This window comes from Bombus bifarius, unplaced genomic scaffold (genome assembly GCF_011952205.1).
Source record: "Bombus bifarius isolate JDL3187 unplaced genomic scaffold, Bbif_JDL3187 scf7180000009111, whole genome shotgun sequence".
NCBI classification, from domain to species: Eukaryota; Metazoa; Arthropoda; class Insecta; order Hymenoptera; family Apidae; genus Bombus; species Bombus bifarius.
In genome coordinates this window covers 317,646-338,540 of record NW_022884904.1, presented here as the reverse complement: position 1 = coordinate 338,540, position 20,895 = coordinate 317,646, and positions in this window count along the sequence as shown.

Here is a 20,895-nt window from a genome sequence, read left to right as displayed (position 1 = left end):
CTCGTCGAATGGTTTCTGGCCAATAGATACGCTGCTTGTTCCTCCTTCTTGCTCGCCCTTGAATCCAAACGGAGCATCTTTGTGCACGTCGGCGAGACCGAAAAGAAAAGACGCTGCAGAGACACTCGTTGCTCGTACGGCCCTGACAATGGGCCATTCATCCGCCATTGTATCCCCGGCACATTAATTGTCTCTTTGAAGCCCGATAACCTCCGTGGATACGAAACCGCTCCTCCCTCTTCCTTTTCTTATCTCGTTCTGCCCTTTCCATTCTGGCACCCTTTTGTATGCCGATTGCCTTATTGGCAGGGGTTGATAAAGGGTGAACAGAAGATGAGTAAGGAGGAAAGAAGATGTCTGAAAGCGAAGACGAACGTACTTAGGAAAATCGTATCGTATCCGTGAAAGATGAAACATCTTGTACGCAGGATAATACATTTTCAAGATTTTCAAATTCGCAAAATAGATCGATATCGAAAAATCGTCGAGCAATTACGCGCTATAAGATATTAAAAATAGTAGAGCGTTATCGCGTGGGAGAGGGACAGCCGCGATTAATACGATTCAAATTACCATAAGCATCTGCTGGCGGGCTCGTTTTAAATCCACGGAATTTTGACGAAAAACGAACGAGCCGAGACAAGAAGAAGGAAGGACAGATCGTCCAGCAGGAGATCTCCGTAAATCGCTGAACGATGTTTCGCTGAATTACGAGCGATATCGAGGAAGGGGTCCGCCGATATAATTAAGGAGGCGATCATCCTCCGCGATCCTGCTCGTGTCTCGCGTTGGAATCCAAATTTTATGTCGGTATCATAAAAGCGCGTGACGGCAGAAGAATTAGGACGGCACTCAGTCTCCCTCTCCGTTGTGGGCACCCATAAGGACCGCTACAGATATATAAAGGCTAATTCACGATGGACTTGTTTAACAAACCGATCTGCGCCCAACGCGATTTCTACTCTTCGAGGCTGCTTTCGTTTGCGATTCGTCGTGTAATCGAGCGATTACTTCACCGCGAATGCATTCACGTCTATGCGAAACCCAAGCATAGAAGAACGCGTATAACGTGTAACGTATTGTCCAAAATGTTCGTTTAAAAATCCGCTGCCGCTGTACGATAGTTAGGATTGTATAATAAAAGTTATTCGAAGACAGGTCGAACCCCTATGGAATGAAAAATCGCGCGAGATGAATAATCTCGAGGAAGGAAGGTCGGATGGGTTCGAAAATCGAAACGTCATCAGGATAGCCGCACAATCGGTGTCCATTGGCCTTAAACCAACGAGGCACGAATAAAGGAGGGGACATCGTGGCGGGAGGGAGAGCGAGAGCGAAATATGGATGAGTAATATGGGTTCCTCGCTACCCTCACGAGGCAGAAAGGCAGACGAGGGTGTCGCGATTCCCTGCTGTGCATTGATGGCCTCATCTAGCCTAGAAGAGCTCGGGAATTCAGCGGTAATTACCTTTTCTTCGGGCCGACGCCAGCCAGAGGTGTTTCTGGTGTACCGCTGCTTCAAAGCTCTGGACGTGGAAGTTTTCAGCTGCTTGTGAAGCTCCATCAAGGTGTCCCGTGGCCGAGTAATGGTCCTGAGTGTCCGTTGGCGATTCCTGATGGGCCTGGGAATGCATTAATTCCGGCTCGTTCGAGCTTGAAATTTAAACTGATTTGAATGTGTTGCGTTTTAGCACGTCGTTGCATCCTTTACGACGACAGTCCTGTTTGTGAGTACCGACAGGGAGAAGAGGTTCGAGATCGTTGTCTAAGAATAACGATGCTTTAAGTTTTTTTATGCCAAGTGGAAAGTGGTTTTTAAAAGTAATTCTCACTAAATTACTAAATCCTTCGGGTCTAAAATATTTCCGACTATCGAAGGACCACGAGTAATTATTAAATATCAAATACTCTCTGCTTTCCCCTTGCTACGATAAAAAACGAAGCTCGAGCTATTTCACAGGCTATGTTTTACGAAGACGTAACCTCTAAATATCTTCGATTATATCGTCTACCAGTCTACCTAAGCTACACTCACAATCTCTTTCTCTGGTTAATATTACGTAATGCCCATTTCTCATCTTCCGTAAAAACCTCGTTAAAAAGAGAAAGAATAAAGGAAGGAACGACCGACAGACGTGTCCACGGTTCAACGAATCATAAACACTGCCTTGTACCATCCAGTTCGCTGCTGGAGACGCGACTAAATTCCAGGGGAATCCATAAATTTCACGAACGAATTAATTTCGACTAACAAGTAGTACCACGATCGATTCGTGGCTCGTCGTAACGCCGAAGAGATTTCCATTTCGTTTCGGTCGTGGAGATTACGCGTCGCGGGAGATTACACGTGGGAAATTCGCGGATTTCTGTATGAAACATCACGGACATTGATACGGACGGTTTCGCCGTAAGGAGAGGCTGTCAACGCCAACGAGAGGTGTTTATGCCTGGTCGGAGGAACGGCGCGTGAAAAGTCCGGCTGAAGCTTCAACAGGCTGTCCCGATCCCTGCGAACCTCGATGAAGGTGTCTTACAAGATCCGTAATGATCTTGCGAATCTGGCGTAGAACGCGCGCCATTCATTCACGATTCTGTAATTATGCCTCGACCATGGTCCCGCGGACGTAGACTTTTCGTGTCCTGTAAAAATCTCGAGTTTACGACGCACCGTCTGCGAGTCATTAACCGGTTGAGAATTAACGCGGATAACGTGCATTTTAATTCGCTTTTTCGTGCAATTTTCGTAGGAATGTTCGAGCATCTGATACTTTTATTTCGATTACATGAATTTACATTTGATATACGATGGCTACGAAAGATGTTTGCACATCGTAGTATTTCTTGCAACTGCTAACACGCTACTAATTCATCAAGATTCGAGTGTATTAAATTGCGTGTGATTTTGAAACGAACTGATATAAAATCTGATAAAAGAGCGTTTCGTTCGAAACTAAGGATACGAGCAAATACCGTTCGTAGTTACCGTAAGCGTGTATGAAAAACCGAACTTGTCAAAGCTCTCGTCTTTCTTTTTTTAATGATCTTAAAACGTTATGCTTTCTTTTCGCCATTCTGCTTGGCTGTAGAAAGGGCAGCGATGGGGGTATCTTGGTCGCAAAGCGGAGGAAACAAAAGAAGAAAATGGAGGGTGGTCGACGCGGCGTGTGAGAGTCAGGTGCTAAATAATTTCTGTCCCAAAGGAAGGAAAGAACGGCGATCCGCTATCTTCGATTTCTCCACGGCTATCTGGCTAGCCGTGTGACATGGATATAAGTTACGAGCGTTCGAATAATTACACGGTTCGGGTTCGAGGCGAGTCGCGGTCAGCGGAAGGCAAAAGACAATTTTACGCAGCGGGGCACCGTCGTCCCTGGCGACCCGGTGGCAACCTTCTTTTCTGCTAACTATTTGCCCCACGAAATCGACAGCCATCGGGTCCGTGTTCCACGGAAACCCGATGTCTGCTATCGAAACGCTTTTAATGTACCTGAAATGAAATATCGTGCCGCGTTCCCTCGCAGCAACGCTGTTGCCGTCCGTTCGTTCGTTCGGTTCAGTTTTCTTTGAAAGACGCGGGGGTGGACGGGGTTAGACGGTCCATAAATCCAGAGAAATCATAGATCCGTTGAACGTTGCCGGTACTTGCATGGTAAGTGCGTAGAGTAAGCGTCGTGTTGCCGTAGAATTCGTTTTGAGATTTTGCGAAGACCGAGCGGATAAATTTGATTTATATATCAGATACGTAGAATCACGGGGTTAGCTTGTCTAGAAGAATATATCGAAGCCGTTCGATTCGAAATCCTTAATGACCCCTAATGACCACGAGAACGTCATCAAGAGAAGACATCGAGAAGTCTAGTAAATATATAGGTACGCGTGTTCCGTAATAGCGTTGCTTCCGACAACGAGCGCAATGGCAGCGGGGAAAGTTGCCTTCATTAGTCGGCTGGCCTCTGTCGAACAAGCGATAGTCCGACGGATCTGCTTTATGTAAATCAGTCGCTGCGTAATTGGCACTGAACGAAAAAGCTAATTACCGAAATCGTGCACCCGGGACCCCTAGGACCCAGGGCTCCATCAGCGCTCAGCGGGATATCGCGACACCCTCGCCCCTCCGGCTATCCCCTTCCGCCCCTTTGGCCTCCTCTTTCTCTGTATTGCACGCGTCTTTCCACGGACACGATCAGCACGAGGGCCGCGATATTACTCATCCAGGTCCGATATACGACTACCTGCTTCTCGATTATGCTCGCTGCTACTCGGCTGCGCCGGCTCGCGTCCAAAGTGGCGAAAGAGATATATTTCGACCTGTTCTGCCCCCACCACCCTTCGTCTCCCTCGAACCTCCTCCTATTTCTTCTCCATTCTTTCTCGAAATAAGTAATGAATAATATCGTAAATCTTTGTGGCCGTTTGTGCTCGGCCAGAATGAGCGTCACCGTTTGCGTGGCTCCTTTGTGGCGAAAGTGCGCGAGAAAATTTGTTTATGGAGATTTAGAGGCTCTCGCCGTGCGATTTAGTGCCGATACGAGTTTCGAGCGTCGTCCGCAAAAGAAGGGTTGAATGGTAGTTTTCGTGGTGTTTGTTGCTTGCCGAGGTTTGGTTGTTGATGAGGTGATCGACGTCGATGGCAAGGGCATGGGGCAAATGATCAACTTGATTGATCGTGTTTGATTATGAAAATTAACTCTTTCGGTACTCGCTGAAGTAACCCAAGTTAAAAAAAATATTCGTCTCTCGCTATCCTGCGACTTGAATTGCTAATAATCAGAGGAGCGACGCGACTAGAGAAATCAAACTGTTCGGCGAATTTGATTTCAGCGAAAAAGTTTTTAACGATAAACGAAAACAAAATACGATGGTAAATCGTTGCAAGGATGGTAGTAAAATCGGTAGCCATAAGTCATTCCTCCGTGAGTAACGTTTCTACCGGCATTCTGCTTTCGACTGAATTATCTCACGAGCGATATCGTATGACTTAGCAACGATATAACCTTACTAACGAGAATAGTACGCAGCAAAAGAAAAGTGGTCGGCGGGAATACATCAGCCGTACGATATTTACGGGTTTCAGCTTCCTATGACGTCAGCTCGCGAAAATCCATATATCAAACGTTAGAAGGCGCATCCGAGAGACGATGAGTACCAAGTCGAGGGCTTCTTCAAAGGTAATCAGCGGGGGTCCTCGAACGGTCCTCCTCCGCCGTCGTATACGCCGCACGACACATCGAAAGAAGGAACATTCTCTCCGGCTTTGCTGGCGCGAGCGTGTGCAGTAGTATACAGGCACGCCTGGCCTGTAGCCCTGAAATTTGTGGTTTTCCTTAAACGGCAGCTTCCTCGTGTTTCACCCGCTGATTCGGTCGGGTTCACCCCTTTCCAGAAAGGAGAAAAGAAGACGAAGAACAAAGAGAAAAAGCTGGTAGAGGATGGAAGAAAAAGAGGAAAAAACGTTATTAATCGTCGCAGTGGGCCTCTGAAAAGAGGCGCAGACGCAGCCAGAAGGAGAAGAAGCGCGACAGTGTATACTCTCCATCCTTTAGCCGATGCTGCGAGCGGGTACTCAGGTAGCCGGTGGATCCTTTGACCTTTCCACCGGCTGTCCTGCGGGATACGTCTCGTTCCTGTCCACCTTCTGTCTTTTCTCACCGAAAGAATTCCGCCAGCGGCCGATTCCTCCGGGGGGCGGGGTCCTGGGCTTCAGTCAGCTCCCGCTATTCATTTTGCTGCCTCCGAGAGAATGGAAGAATTAATAAGTGACATTTCGTAGGAGAGGAAAGGGAAAAGGTTCTTACGCGCGCCGCGACGCGAGGAAAAGAGGGATCGAGAAAGGAAAAAGGCACGCAGGAGGAAAAAGTGAGAGAGGAACGGAGAGCAAGAAGATTGCCCTTTTTTCTTTTTTTTTCTTCTTTTCTTTTCTTCTACGGTCTCGTCGTGATCGTCGCGTTCGTTCACGCGGTCTTCCTCCTCTTCGATCAACCGCGCGCCTCTTTGTTGTACCGGTGCTGCCTTTTGTCAGCCCGGCCAGGAATGGAACACCTTGTCTTAGGTCCTGCGTAACACAATACCCCTCGCAGATAAACCGTGTCTAGGAAGTCGAAATGAGAAGACAAGGGAAAGATTGACAGTTGCGCGTAGGGTTAGTGGTTGGTTCTTTTTGGGGTGACGTTGCGTTGAGGGTTAGGTTGGCGGAGGACGCGAGATTCTGGTGATTATGGACAATGATAGGCAATTAATGCCAACGTTTGTATCGGTTAGCGGAAATCGACGTAACCGCTTGTACTAACGTCGATCGAACGTTCCGTAGAAGTTCAATTTTTGTTTCCAGCCACGATCTTTGTAGGAGGACTCTAACCGTATTTTTGCTCCCATCACTGGCTTTGTCAAAAGAACGGCATCCCTTTTATCTGATCGTGGAACGCAACGAACTTACAAAACTGTCTTCTCTTTCCGTGTAAACCATCGTGCGTCGTGTTGCGGAGAAACGGTCGCCTCGCCGAAGGAAGACACCGCGACGATCCCAGGGTGTACCGTTCGAAACAGCCAAGGTATACGACTCGAAGAAAGATGCAAAAAAGCTCGGACGATCGAGCAGCACTTCCCACGAAGTGTGCGAGCGATCAACGGGGGAAGCGAGCCGCTGCATGACGAATGGGGGCGCAGCCAATTTAGATGCATAGAGGTCGTGGCGTAGGGTCGTCCGACGACCTGTCGTGTCTCATTCCCGCGGGGACTACGTCCACGGCCTCTTTCATTCGGTGTAACGGGGACGATCGTGAAGCCACGTCTCCCGGCTTTTCTTGCATGCTCATTATCGAACTAGTGAAAGGCAGTGCTTCGACCAGAACCGTTTCGGTGAAATCTGGTCGCTAATGAACTAACTCGAGTCGAAAACTACCGAGTTGCGTGAAGCTCGTCTACGAAGATTCGGTTGCGAGAGAAATTGCGGTGACGTTGAAGACTGATGGGTGAATGAAGAAAGGTTGATTGAAGGCTTGAGTAGGATTCGAGTAAACGAGGCGTGGGTGTGGAGGATGGCGGAAGATTAGAGCGTGGTGGAGAGCGAGCATGGGAGTGGGAAATGGAGAATCGAATGGCTCGAAAGTACAGGTTAGAGGAAGGAATAGGAGTGACGTTATACGTGCAAGTAATGAAAATAGAGGAGATAACATCGAGCATCGTGAACGTAAAATATTATTCGGTAGTAAAAAGCTGATGATTCGTATACGCTGAAACTGCCGAATCGATACCAAGTCGTCGGCTAGTCGTCAAGCGATTCCTGCATAAGAAAATAACGTCCGAAGTAGATGAAAAGATTAACGAAAAATTATTTGCAAATTAAACGAATAACATAGAAAATTCCGTGAAATGCACGACACGTGGCAAGCACTTCGCTGTCGCTAAATGGCCAACTGTTATTCTAAACCACCGTAATCAGGGTACAGGGAGGAGGAAGCTGGTGCAAGCGAATTTGTACTCTGCTCTCCTGCTATTCTGCTCATTATCCTCGCATTATCGACATTGTCTTCGCTAAATCTGATATCCCGCATCCTGGGTGGCGAGCCGGTGTAATTACTAACACGAAACCGGAGGTTGGCTGGCCGATTGGCCGATCCGAGCCTCGCGATGACGAGAATCTCTTCGAACCTCCCCTAACGCACGGTGGTCGAAGGGGCAGCGGGACAGGGAAGGATGGACGAGCTGCATTGCGTCTTCATTATAAATCCTGAGAATCACCCAAATTGATAACGGCATCCGAAGGCTGCCGTAAAGATCCTCGTAATACTCTAAAGAGGGTTCACCTCCACCCTCGCGCAGCGGGGTGTCCCTGGTAACGAAATAACAGGAGGCCACATTCACCTCCTCCCCCTTTCTTTGCCTCTCTTCTACTTCGACCGTTCGTGACGGTTTCGATAGGTGTAGTTCGATAGGTTTGCTTTTTTCGATCGAGTCTCGTCCGAATTATGCTCGTTCTTCTCGCGATGAGGCGAAACGAGCCTCCGGTAGAAAACTACGCACATTTTTTCTCATTCTGCTTCCTTTTTCTTTCGAGAAGGGACAAAGTCGAAGAGAGAGGTTCGAACGGTGTTCGATGATCTGAAACGACTATAGTCGAGCGTCCCTACGGGCAATTCTCGCAAGAGCCTGTGCTCGTTCTCTTCGTAAGACGACCGAAACGGATCGACGGAGAAAGATCGTGGACACATTTTCCTGGATTTATTCCTTGCAAGAGATAAGATCGAAGCGAGTGGCTGTGAACGGCGTATCGTTCGATATCGATGATTTGAAATAGTTCGCTATCGTGGTGAAACAGGCCTTGGATGAAACGTAATTAAGTACAGGCGGATCGGTGTTTAGAGGTAAGAGAGAGAGACGTGGCTTTCACAGTTCCGTCACGATCTCCACCAGAGAAGAAGGTTCTCGCACCGGGTTAAAAAGCCTGCCGTTCGTTTCAACGAACATCAGCGACAAGGGGTGGGTGGGTGAAGTAGAGAAGAGGCGGAGAAAGATGAGAAAGAGAGAGACAGAGAACTCGTGATATTTCCTTGACCAAAACGTTCCCCGAACGGTTCCTCGTGGTCGTCGAGTCCCGGAGGAACGAGGGAACGGAGTCTGGAAGCAGCCACAGCCCTCGCTGGCTGACCGGTGGAAGATTCATAAATTATTTCAGGAAAAAAGGAGGAAAAGTATTTCCAATTACAGTTTTTTGTGAAGGGTTGCCGCGGGCCACGCGGCAGGGGGTCCGCTTAATGGCGACCCGCGCTCACCGCTCCTCCTCCACCTCCTCCTCCTCCGCTTCGTCGTCGTCTTCTTCTTCTTCTCCTTCGTCTACTCCTTCATCCACCTCCAGTGCCGTCTCTCTACCGATTCTTCAGGGTCCTCCGACGCCGCCAACGCGGCGTATATTCTTTTTCTTTATCCTCCCACTACGCGCAGTCCGCGTTACTCCACCTCCTTCTTCTTCGTTTTCGTTCCGCTGTCTGACGAGCACCGGTGACACGAAAGAGGATCGATCATCTGCCGGCCCTGGCGGATTCAACCTCGGGGGAGGCTGACTGCGGGGGTGGCTGGAATCGCTTGGAACGGCTTTATGTGCGAGTTTTACTGCGATCGTTCAGTCGATTCGCTATTATTCCGGGTGAGTAGATTGCTGGAATAATTCCTGCTTGTTTCGCTTTTATTACGCAGGAAGTAGGTATTTTACATATACATCCTTTATGTTTTATCGCTTAGGCTTGACATTCAGATTTTGAACTTATTATTTCCAACTAACGTTCCGTTGATATTTATTTATTTGTAAAAATCTCATTTTTCCGTATTATCGCTATTCTTTCTTTCTGTACGCGGAGCTTTCCACGACAGACACAGATATCTTCGAGCTTACAGAATCTTCTACTTATTCGAACGTTGTAATTAACAACGATAATTGAAAAATTCGATTTCTTTTCTAACGTAGTTCGTCATAGTGCTACCACGAGTTGAATCGAAATTCCCTTGAGGACAAATTCCGGCGTGCCGTTTACGATCTTGACGGCCGGTTAAATTACCGACTCGCTGGTACCTGTGACCCCCGAAATAGCCCTTTGCCCTGACCTCTAACCTCCTGCTACCCGTGAGTTGCTCGTCTCCACGCCCTGCCGAAATATCGATAGGTGATCGGAATTTCTTCGAATAGTACGGTAGAACCTCTATTATCCGCATTCCCATGTTCTGAATGATAGTGTTCGGCTATGTTGCAACACTCGTGCTTCTTCTTCTATCACGGTGCTGTTCGTTTTCTCTCGTGTAAGTTTGATTACCGTGAGATATAGTATAATATAAATTCTTATAGTTTTACGATCCATAGCGTACGATCTTCGGATTGAAGTATCGTAGTATTCTGTAGCATTGGTTCGATAGTTAATATTCAAAATACCATCTCGTTTATCGTTTCGTTTATAAAAATAACGATAAATTATTTTAGTTTGGTGAGAAGTACGATAAAGATATTGAAATAATTCCTATTCTTCTTGTCAATGTTGTAATTTACGTATCTTCGTATTCCTAAGTATGTAAGAACCATCGTGCGGTATAAAAAAAAAGGAACGTCGTTGTTTAAGACTCAATAATTTACCTTTTTTCATAGCTATCATCAGCGGCCACCATTCTTTTTAGCCACACAGATCAAACTAATGCAACGTTACGCTTTAGCAACCACGAAAGCGATAAATCTAAGCACTGCGGTTGTGTTTAACAACTCGCAGGGTTGCGGTTGTCACGATCACCACCCTTAAGGGACAGCGTTAACTTCTCTCTTCCTCCTTTTTCGCCTAAATCTCGAATAATCGTCTTACTATCTTGCATATTCCCCCGAAAGAATATTAATTTTGAATGTCACGTCATAAGAAGCGGAAATTAATCGTCGAACGACTTAGTATTAATTCTTTATTTCTTTCCGTGCACGATTATTTTTCGATAAAAGTATCCTTTTGATAAAAACGAGTACACGTTCGATATTTTGGAACAAATGTGTTTACGTGTATGGGACAGGGATAGCATAAAGGATCCTGTCTTCATATTTCTGGCAGAACACCATGCGGTCGCCAGTCATGTAGCGCCATAGGCAATAATATTCATAATTAATAGTTCGCTGTTCCGTGGGTGACGGAGGATAAATAGAGGAAACTGAAAATTATCAAAATGGGTAGTCAATTTCGTCCACCTTTAAATATTTCTTTCGTTACAACGATTCTGTCGTGATCTTTCTGCCTTTTGCTTAAAGATTACACGATGAAACAATTTAAACGCGTTACCTTCTGCTAATTCCTCCCACCGTCCCTACAAAAGAAGCAATCTCCATCGAAAGAACCGGCGAAAGATAAAAGTTCCAATTCGTTCGCTGGGTATTCCCCGTTCTAAATCCTACTTCGTTCTAATCATTGTTCTAAATTACGCGAAAGAAGCTACGTCTACTTACCATCGATTAGCCAGAATTCCATCATCTTTCAATCTCGGACAAATTCGACGTTCCTTGCTCTAAAATCAGCGAGCAGAAACGAACGAGCCTTCTTTCGCATCCGTCTATCGGATCGCTGATGGATTCGTTGCCCTTGCTAGACGCATCCTTGGAACACGGGCTCGAGAGTTCGTCTATGGTTTACGTGACATTTCGGAATGAATATGGCCGCGTGCAAAGGGGGAAAGGACGTCCAGTATGCGAGCCTCCGTACATATTTTGGGAGAACACCACGCGGCCGAGCCGGTCATGTACCGCCGTGGGCAACAATATTCATAACTAATAGATCGCCGGCCCGTGGGTGACAGAGCAATACGTCCTGCGTTTCGATGTTCCTGGCTCAGAGAGATCGAGCGAGAGCTGGCCCTCGCGCGCGCGCGCGGGGTCGTGCCCGGATCCGTCGCTTGGTTAGGTCCGCTTTACACGGGCCGAGCATTCCGGGAAGTCCACCACGAACCATCATAAACAAGCCAATAGTCCTCTTTCCAACCTGCTCCGTTCTCTTTCCCAATTCGCGTTGCTCGCGATCTATCCTGTTTCGCTTCTTGTCTTTTTCCTTGGAAGATCGCGAGATTTTCCATTTCTCGAGGTTTCTTTAGCCGTTGTTAGTCGTTTTTCGTTGCTTCTTGACTATGCCACGCCGTTCAAAGAGTCCAAATAGAAAAGTATAAGCTTGCTTCTATTTCTCGAGTTTGAGTTTGAACCCGAAAGGTGCGTATAAATAAAAATTCGGCGGAATAATTTAATACTTTGTATTTCGCAGTAGTAATTGTCTCTAACTTATTCGAATCGCGACATCTTTGCAAACTATTACGGTCTATGTGTTCGATAAAGGCCATTAATTGGATTTAGTCGTTGGCTATCGAAGTTGCTGCTCCCAGTCCAAGAATAATGGTCCACATTCGGCGACGCATAGACAAGTACGATTTTGGGCTGGAATGCGCGACACTCGCGGCGGGTGTTCAAGTAACACGAGCGACCTTTGACCCCGCAGGCGGTACCCGAAGCAGGGTGCGGCGCTGAAAGTCTCCGAAAGGGTCCACGCTAAAGGCCCGAAAGGAGATGGAGGAGTGGACGCAGAAATACCTCGACAATAGAGCCCAGTCATACGATAATAATGATCAATTATCGATCTGTCATTCAAAGGCTACGCCGACGGAATGCACGACGAATCGAACTCTTTTTCTTCGTCGCCCTCCGCTTCTTCTGTTGCTCTTTCTTCTTCCAGACCGCCTTCGATCCCTTTCTTCTCTTCTCCACTCCCATTCGGCCGATTATCCTGCCATTTTAGCAGCATTTTCTGGAAAATGTTAATAGAACACATATTGCGTTAGATCGCGTCACACTATGCAGTCCTAGCGTTTTACGACTGACTCTGGTGTTTCGCACGGTGAGTGACTTAAAAAAAAAAAAAAAAGTAAGAATAATGCAAAGCAGGGACGAGAGTCGCGTTGATACAGCACTGACCAATTTTCAGTTCACCGAGTTTTCTCACAGCAGTAAACCGAGGAGTAACTACCGGTTTGCCGCAAAAAGCCCAAAATTAATAATAATAAAGGCAGGTTACGTAGTAAAAGGCGCTGCTAACTGGATCCTCCCAGCGGTCAAATATACCACGTAAAGTGGAAGAGAAGAAAAGAGGTCTTTGTCGAGACCAGCGGTGGCTCGAGATTACAAGATCGTGCTTCTTGCACCGTTACGAGACAACGAGAAAACGCCGAGTGTCAATGGATTATTTAGACGTTCGACGAGGTTTGCCTACTCCATTTTATGAAGTGTCAACGTCTTCCACGGTTGAAGTGTTTCAGAGTGTTTAACAGTGTGTTTGCTTTCTCCTTTAGTAGCTTGTTACGTGTTATCTCATGCGACCGTGCTAATTGGGATGATGATGCTGAATATTCTAGTGGCTCGTTAACCCTCCATAACGTCGTGTAATCTAGGAATCGCCACAAATATTCTAGATATCTTCACATATTACGTGTATTTCGAACATTTTTGTATTTCATCTTACAATGCCATAAGCCTGATACTAGCGTTTTAAACCGTTTAATGTAAACAAAAACGATCTATTTATTTCAATGGCATCCCTCGTACCACGTACGAAAAATAGCCCACCTACGTCGTTATTTTTCCCATCGCGTGTTTTCCTCGTCGCAACAGAAAGAAGAAGAAGTGTTCTCGGAATCACGAGTCGATCGTGGCGGCAGATCGCAAACGAGCAGCGCAGGGAAATATCTAAGCAGCAATCACGAGTGAAAGTGTAAAGAAAGAAAAAAGAAACAAAGAAAACGAGAGGAAACGCCAAAGGGGACGAAAGAGGGAGAAGGATAGGAGGGCGACCCCCCCGCCGCGAGTCCGTCGCCTAATCATTCTTTAAACGTGCATAAACAAGTCTCCACGGCTGACAGTCGGGGGATGTTATATGACTAATGTCATTCCAGAACCAACGAACCTTCCCTCTGTGTTCGCTGCACCACGCGTCTCACCCCCGTGCACCATCCCTTACAACGTGATCTTTGAGTGACTAGAAACGAGAAATCGAAGGCGATGGGAGTCGGACGAGGAAGGTCGAGCGAAATCGTAGATGCATGGACACGAATGGTGGTGGTGATGGTGAAATGAGCAGGAAGACGAGATGGAAGGTTAAAGAAGGAGAGGCGAAAAATAAAAGGAGGCGGCGAGGGTGAGGGAGAGCAGCAGGCGCGGCAGCCTAAATCTAAAATGCAAATACACTCAACAAATCACTATCGGTGACAGGCATCCTTACTTTTAAAAAAGAGGAAGGAGAAGCCGGTGTACGGACCCCCTGCCAGGGGTTTCGAGGGTAACTCCAGGTCCCCTGAAGGCGAGTTTACACCGCATGCGGTCAACGCCTGTTGATGCGTCCTTCCACCGGCGCGGCTTCCTCGCCACGCTCTCTATGTCGCGATACACCGTTAATCCGTGTGCGCGATTCGGCTTGCCAGTTTAGAAACCAACCTGCTACCTTTTCCCTCCTTCGTTCCCCCTTGTATCCTCCCTGCTTCAGCTTTCTATTTTCTCAGGGAAATATTTTAGGCGATGGCTGAGCGTGTCGCCTACGTTGCGAGACAGGAGCTCGAGTGAGTTACGACTCGGCAGCATCCGGCGAAATTTTTGGGGAGATAGATACTCGTAGATAAGCTACCAAGTTTCGAATGTTTCTGCGAAGAAGTGGTTTTCACCCATGGAATTGTGATTTTATCGGAACGACGATTAGGGCTGTTTTGCACGATCGATCACTGCCAGTAATTGCTATTTCATCCGTTGCGATGTAACGTTAGGATCGAGTTACTATCAAGCGATTCGTTTATCGCAAAGTTACACGGTTACGATTTCGATAGCCTCGGTCGTTCCTTCGTTATCTTCTTATTCTCGTATTCTTAAACGAAACGTTTCGTTCTTCGTAATTTCGTCCCATCGTTCCAAACTTCATGGAGACGCAGAATTCGAGGAACCTCGCGAGCGCGGTATCAATTTCAAAAGCAGAAAGCAACAGCGAACCGCTACGGATGCAGGTAAAGTAGTCGAGGCGTGTAAACGGTGCTTTAAACCGGTGATCCTCGGTGGTGAGGTCCTGACTAATGGAATCACGCTTTGCCTCCTGGTGATACGTGGCATCCTCCAAGGATTTTTCTGCCTTCGTTTGTCCTTCCCTCGTTCTCCCGTCTCGTTCTATTTAACAAGCGGTTCCGGATAAAAACGCTTCTAGACAGCCACCTTTGGACTAGTCTCTGGTCCGCAGGGGAACGCAGGCTCGAGGGTGGAGTTATGCGTTATTTATATCCAGGGAAGCGAGACGGACTCGAAAGCAAGGCGGCAGTGCTGAAAGTATCACATTTATTTCATTGGCCCGGTTCGAAGGCAAGCGCAACGCAGAGGGCTCGCGACAGGGAGCACTTTAACCAGTCGCCTAGGAAACAGTAGGGGCCGTGTTGCCCTGAAAAACATGGGTGACGCCACCTGGGATCATCGGTACCCTTTTATTATGGCTGCTGTCTTCTATCCGTCTTCCGAGTATTTGTTACGGCGTAGAACTGCGTTGCGCGTTACGTGCATAGTATCCTCTAGGTATTTTCGAATCGAGAGATTTTTCTTTCGATTAGAACGAGATTAGGTGGACGTGTGTCGCGGATGATCGATTTACGAGATGACGCATTGATCTGTTACGAGATGTCTTCTGTTTGTACCTTTCAAGATTATTCGTTGTGTGTCTAGAGAGAGAGAAAGAGAGAGAGAGATGTGAAGACGAGGGTGGATCGGTTGGCAGGGTAATGTTAGGAGGAGTGTTTCTCATAATTAGAAAACGCCTCAAACTCGAGCATATTAAATTTCTCAACTAGACCATTGTAACGTCATTTAATCCTACGTTAACGTCTAATGCAAACGAGGTTCCGCAAAACTGTATAGATACTATTCGTTGTACGTATCTGTCGTGACAAAATTAATAGACAGATCTAATTGTAAGTGACAAAATCTTCTATCCGTCTTGAATTCTGCAAGTTTGTACAATACTCGTCCTGTCAATCACAATTTCTTAATTTTGGTCGTTATCAATGCCAAGAAGCGATACGTTAAACTAATTTTCTTCAACGTTCTGTACAAACGAGCGTACAAAGCTCTACGTAGCTGAGCTTCGGAATAAAAGAAAAGGAGACTACGTAATGAGAAATAATAATGGCAGAAAATGACCGCTATTAGCGAAGCGAATAATTCGCGATGAAGAGATGATTGGTCAACCAGCTATTCTAAGCCGTTAACGTTTAAATATTCGCAGGAGGAGAAGATGAATATACAGAAGTATATGTACTTCTTAAATCATCCTCGAGACTATGTTGCGCTAATATTCTGTCTTAAATGAAAAGTAAGCGTATACTAACTCACGGGGCACGAGTTAGTTTTGCGACGGTAATAAAGTTTCGAGTTGAAGGTGATACTTGCGAGTACTTCGCGATTATAGGGACGAGATTGCCCCATAAATTATTTTAAAGACCGCAAAGACCGTGTGCGTAATTCTTTGAGGTAAAACCATAATTTTTCGTTATGGCACCCTGCGATATAGTTCGATACTTAAAACATTAACGCGTGCTTATAAACAGGTGATTTTTCTAACGAAATTGATTTAAACGATAACGCCCTAAATCTTAAATACTGCCCTCGACAATGTCGCGGTAATGCGTTAAATATTTCTCATGTAGATGGTCGAACTTTCCACGATCGCTCGAATAATCATTCTTGCGATAGTAATTAACCAAATAAATAAACAAATACTGTGTTGGGGACGCATATAGAGGTTTTAATAGAGTATTTCGAAAACACCCTGTATAACAAGGCATCGAGGGGTTAACGAAAGGCAGTAGACGTACCTGGAGCCCATAGATCCGATTACACGATCCGTATCAGCTGGATCACGCGGTATTCCCGTAGAAGCAGGGTTCGTTGATCTATCAGAGCGATTTTTTCTCTCTGTGCCGTGGTAGTGAACACCAGGGTCCGGCAGGAGGAAAGACGGTGGAATGCCGCGTATAAATCAGCGGGCGAGCCGACGACAAGCGGGGCATTAATTTAAAAAATGGAATAACATCGGTAAGGAGCGCGGTTTAATCGGCGCGTCGGTTTTCACGTCGTCGCGGTAATAGATTTACAAAAGCTGACTCGGCGACACACGCTGGCGCGCGGAACCACGAGGATGCGCGCCGCTCGGTGACGCATTAATCTTATCAAGAGCTGCCTCCATAAAGAGGCGTGGCCAAGTCATTAATCAGACGGCTCACGACTAATGATCCAGTGTCGCGAACACGATAAATTCGTTGTCTCGTTCATCGAGTATACCGATTTCGCGACGTGGCCTGAAATTTACATTCGGAGATTACCGGAACCGTGGCTGCAGCTCAACGATCCCGCGAACCAACGCTCCCAGACCCTGGACCTGCCGATCGAATCGTCCCGAGGATTGTTTAAGGTAATTGGACGAATCGATCTCTTGGTTTCAGACGGGGTACAGTTCGGTAGTTAGCCGGGGTCCAGGTTCTCTTCTGTCTTCATCGTCTTAAGCGCGGCTGATTTTACCTTTGTCGGTTGAGAGAGTTCTAGGCTTCGAGGCTGGGTAATCGATCCAGTGTGAGGAAATAGGAGAGAGGTTTTGCAGAGGCGACTGTTGTGCGAGAACGGTGGATTTGTTCTCAGAGAAGAGCAAAGTTACGCTTTTGTCCTTCGCATACCAAGTTCTACGGAATTCGAGTCATTTCGAAATAATCTCGCGGTAAATAGCAAAAATTAGCGACAAATCTCTGATAAAACAAATGCCACTGAATTGAAAATCAGGCACGATGATCCCTTGGATGGATGCCGGCTTCGCGAGGATCTATCGACATCATGCCGCGAAGGAGCGTTCTACTCGCGGCTGGCGAGCTGACGGAAGAGAAAGAAGCCGACGGACGAGAAGGCAGGAACAAGCGGCAGTACACGAACGAACGAAAGAAGAAACGGCGAGCGGTACGCGACCGCGGAGGTGAAGATGCGTGAAAGTGGAGGTGGTGGTTGGTAGCGATCTAATTATCTACGCGGCGGGAAGTCGCGGCCTCCCTCTGCGCTTCACCACATTCAGGAAACAAGAGCAAATTGAAAGGAGCTCGAATGTGTTCTCGTGGCTGGACTCGCGCGCGGCTTCTCGTACCACACATCGAAAACATTTACCACTGGCGAGGTGGAAAGATCGTCCTGAGCGATTTTGATACACGTTGTATCTCGCGGCGTTCGACAACGTTCCGACGATTCTCACGTGCAATGGCCAGTGATCGTTTTACGAGCCTATGTAGACCCCCCTTTTCTTTCGATCGTTCTAACACCGCCGAATTAGCCTCTTCCGCGGCGCGAAGCACGTGTAAACACGGTGAACGGGGATCAAGAATGATAAATGAAACCGGTCGAACGGATTAATCCGCAATCGTTCTTTTTTCATCGTAATGTGTAGACGGTCAGCGTGCGCTTTTCGTGAAATCGGAATTTGCAAAATACGCGTATAGATTACATCAGACTTTTCGCCTAACGATTCGTTTCTTAGTATTTGTACGATATGCGATATATAACTCGATATATAAATCGACGATTCATTAACTCAATGAGAGTTTCAATGAAAGTTCGCCAATTTTCATCGTCCGCTTAATTTATTTACTCGAAGCAAACAATGTTGCAACTATCGCGTAAAACGTCACGCCAGAAACAAGCAATCGACTCGTAGCCGGCTACCCAATAAATCTTCTTTACAGCGGTTCGAATTAGCATACACCCGCTAGACTTAACCCGCGCTTGGCTGTTAAGCGTATGCGGCGAAGATGAAGTAAATTGCAGCGAGAATTAAACTCGATTTTATTCGGACAGGCGACAACGAAAAAGAAGCAGAAAACTCATCGCATCTCCTTCTTATTTCTTAAAAGAAATCTGACTTGCAATCGTCAGAAATTTCAGTTTGCCTCTTATCGTCTTCGCGAGAGCAACGAGTGAGATCGCGTTACAATCTAACACGATATAATATAGGATTTATATGCAAAAGGCCTTAAACGTTGCTATCCTTTCTACACGCTGCGGTCTGTACAAACAAAGAAAAAAAAAAAACGTTTCATTCACACACTCTCCGACCGTTTATCCATCTGGTCCGCGACGAAACGGTTTTCTTTCAATCACGCAGACCGCGGTGGGTCGCTCGATTCCATCGTCCAGCAACTTAATTAACAGACGCTCGGCCGGATGCCCGCGAAAATATCGGAAACACGCGTGTGTACGCCAAAGAAAACGGTGTCTCGGAGAGAAAAGAGGAGAAGATGTGGGAGAGGAGGCGAATCGACGGACAGGAAGAAGAAGCAGAAAGACGAAAGAAGGCAGAAGAACGAACGATGAGGCCCCGAGATGCGAAGGTAGGTTAAGGCGGAGGGAACGTCGGAGAGGAGAGAAGAGGAAAGGAAGAAGACGGGTGTCTCTCTCTCTCTTTCTCTCCTGTGAAAAGAGAAAGAAAAGCGTCCACGGTGACGGTCAGCGAGCGCGAGCTGAACTCTGACCCTTCGTCCGTTGTCGTCCATGCTCGTTGCCGGTCGTTCGGCTTCTCTTTCTCCCATCCATGGGGCCCAACGACTTCGTGGGGCTGCAGCGTGGGCGAAACTCACGCGCGGGGGAGTAAGAGGTAGGGTCCGAGGTGGGCCGTGAGGAGAGGAGAATAAGAAGACGTGGAAGGGGACGGAGGGGGTGACGAGTTGGCCCGCGGGCGTCCCGGGACCGTGAGAACACCACCTATAATATTATTTAGTCTGCCTTGGTTCGCCTCACTTCCTCTCCCTTTCTCTCGAACCCGGTCTTCTCTTTCCTCGAGCTCTCTTCGTCTTTTCTACCGATCCCTTTCCCGCCACTTTCTTCCTCGTCGTCGTCTTCTGCTTCCTTCGCGCTCGTTCTGCTTTTCCTTCTTCCTCTTCTTCGTCTCCTTCTTCTCGGTGTTCGTCGTTGTTGCTGTCTTCTCCGCTTCTATCGAGGTTGGCGCGCTTCTTTGGCACTCTGTTCTTCTCGCCGTGTACAGCGCGTGCAAGGAACGTGTCCGTCTTTCTTGCTCGTTTACCTGGCCGCCGCGCCACGCCGAAGAAGAGGCAGCTAACTATAGGCGCTATACACGGTTTACTCGCGCGCATTAATTGCCGTCGTAAATTGTTGCGGCTTTGCAGCCGAGTCGAAACGCGGCGGCACGCAGCCCCTCCCAACGCCCGTCCACGCTTCCCACTTTCCATCGTGGAAAATGCCTCGTTCCGTTCGAGACGCGAGATCGTAAAGGGGTAGTAGATCGTAAAGAGTCAATATCTCAAGCTGCTCGACTAGAAGGATCGATATGTATCGTCGATACAACACCCTCGATATTTATCGATAAACCGTGTTCATCATCGTCGATCGTCTCACGGCATCCTTACGTATCCTGTCAAACGATATAAGTAGTAAAATTAACAGAAATGTTGTCTCTATTGGAAATCCTTGTTTCCTAATTAAACGATGCCAGTAGAATTATACGTTAGAAATTAATGCAAAAGTAACTGCGAAGTCTTTGAAAGTTTGTATTCTAGGCAACTGATTATGATTGACTGACTGTTATAGCGATAGTTTGAAGAAAACTCTAGCATGGTTACGAGCAACGTTCACACGACTTCATAAGTAATAAAGTTGAGGAAGATATGGTAGGCATAGATAGTTAAAATTCGCTTGTTACGTTAAGTGAAGTATTGCTATTGGTCTCATCGGTATATAAAATCATATACAAGTTTGCAACTCATCGCATAGTGATCTATAGAACGATAAATCAAGATAACGGTAATCAAGGAACAGGTATGCCGATTCAACTCTTACGTCTTCTAGAATTTTATTCCTAACAAAAATCTATGCTTTGTTTTTCGGATGCGGATTATGCGATAGGCACTTGTTCTAAGACTCTCTACCGTTAATTAACGTGTACTTTTTCGTCCAAGATAATATAAAATGCAAACTGTTCGGAGCGTATCGTCGGGCTACCAACGATACGCCGAGAGAAGAGTTTAGACTAAACGAAGAATAATCACAACGCGTACTGCGACAATGTTAAACTTTATTTAAACAAGGCTTAACAAAGAGGACGATAACGTAACTTAGTCTTACGATTGAGGTAAACCGAGAGAGCTGCTATGAGTTGGGATCAAGCACGAACACGTACTTGACGCAGATTGAACCGTGATGAAGCGTACACGAATCGAGCGCGGAACGTCGTACGAACAGCAGCGGTGAGTCGAGCGCGGAGACGGAAGCGACTTGTGCGACGATACGCGCGCTCGATAACGCTTCTTCTAATTTTTGCCTACTATTCGATGCCGATTTGTAT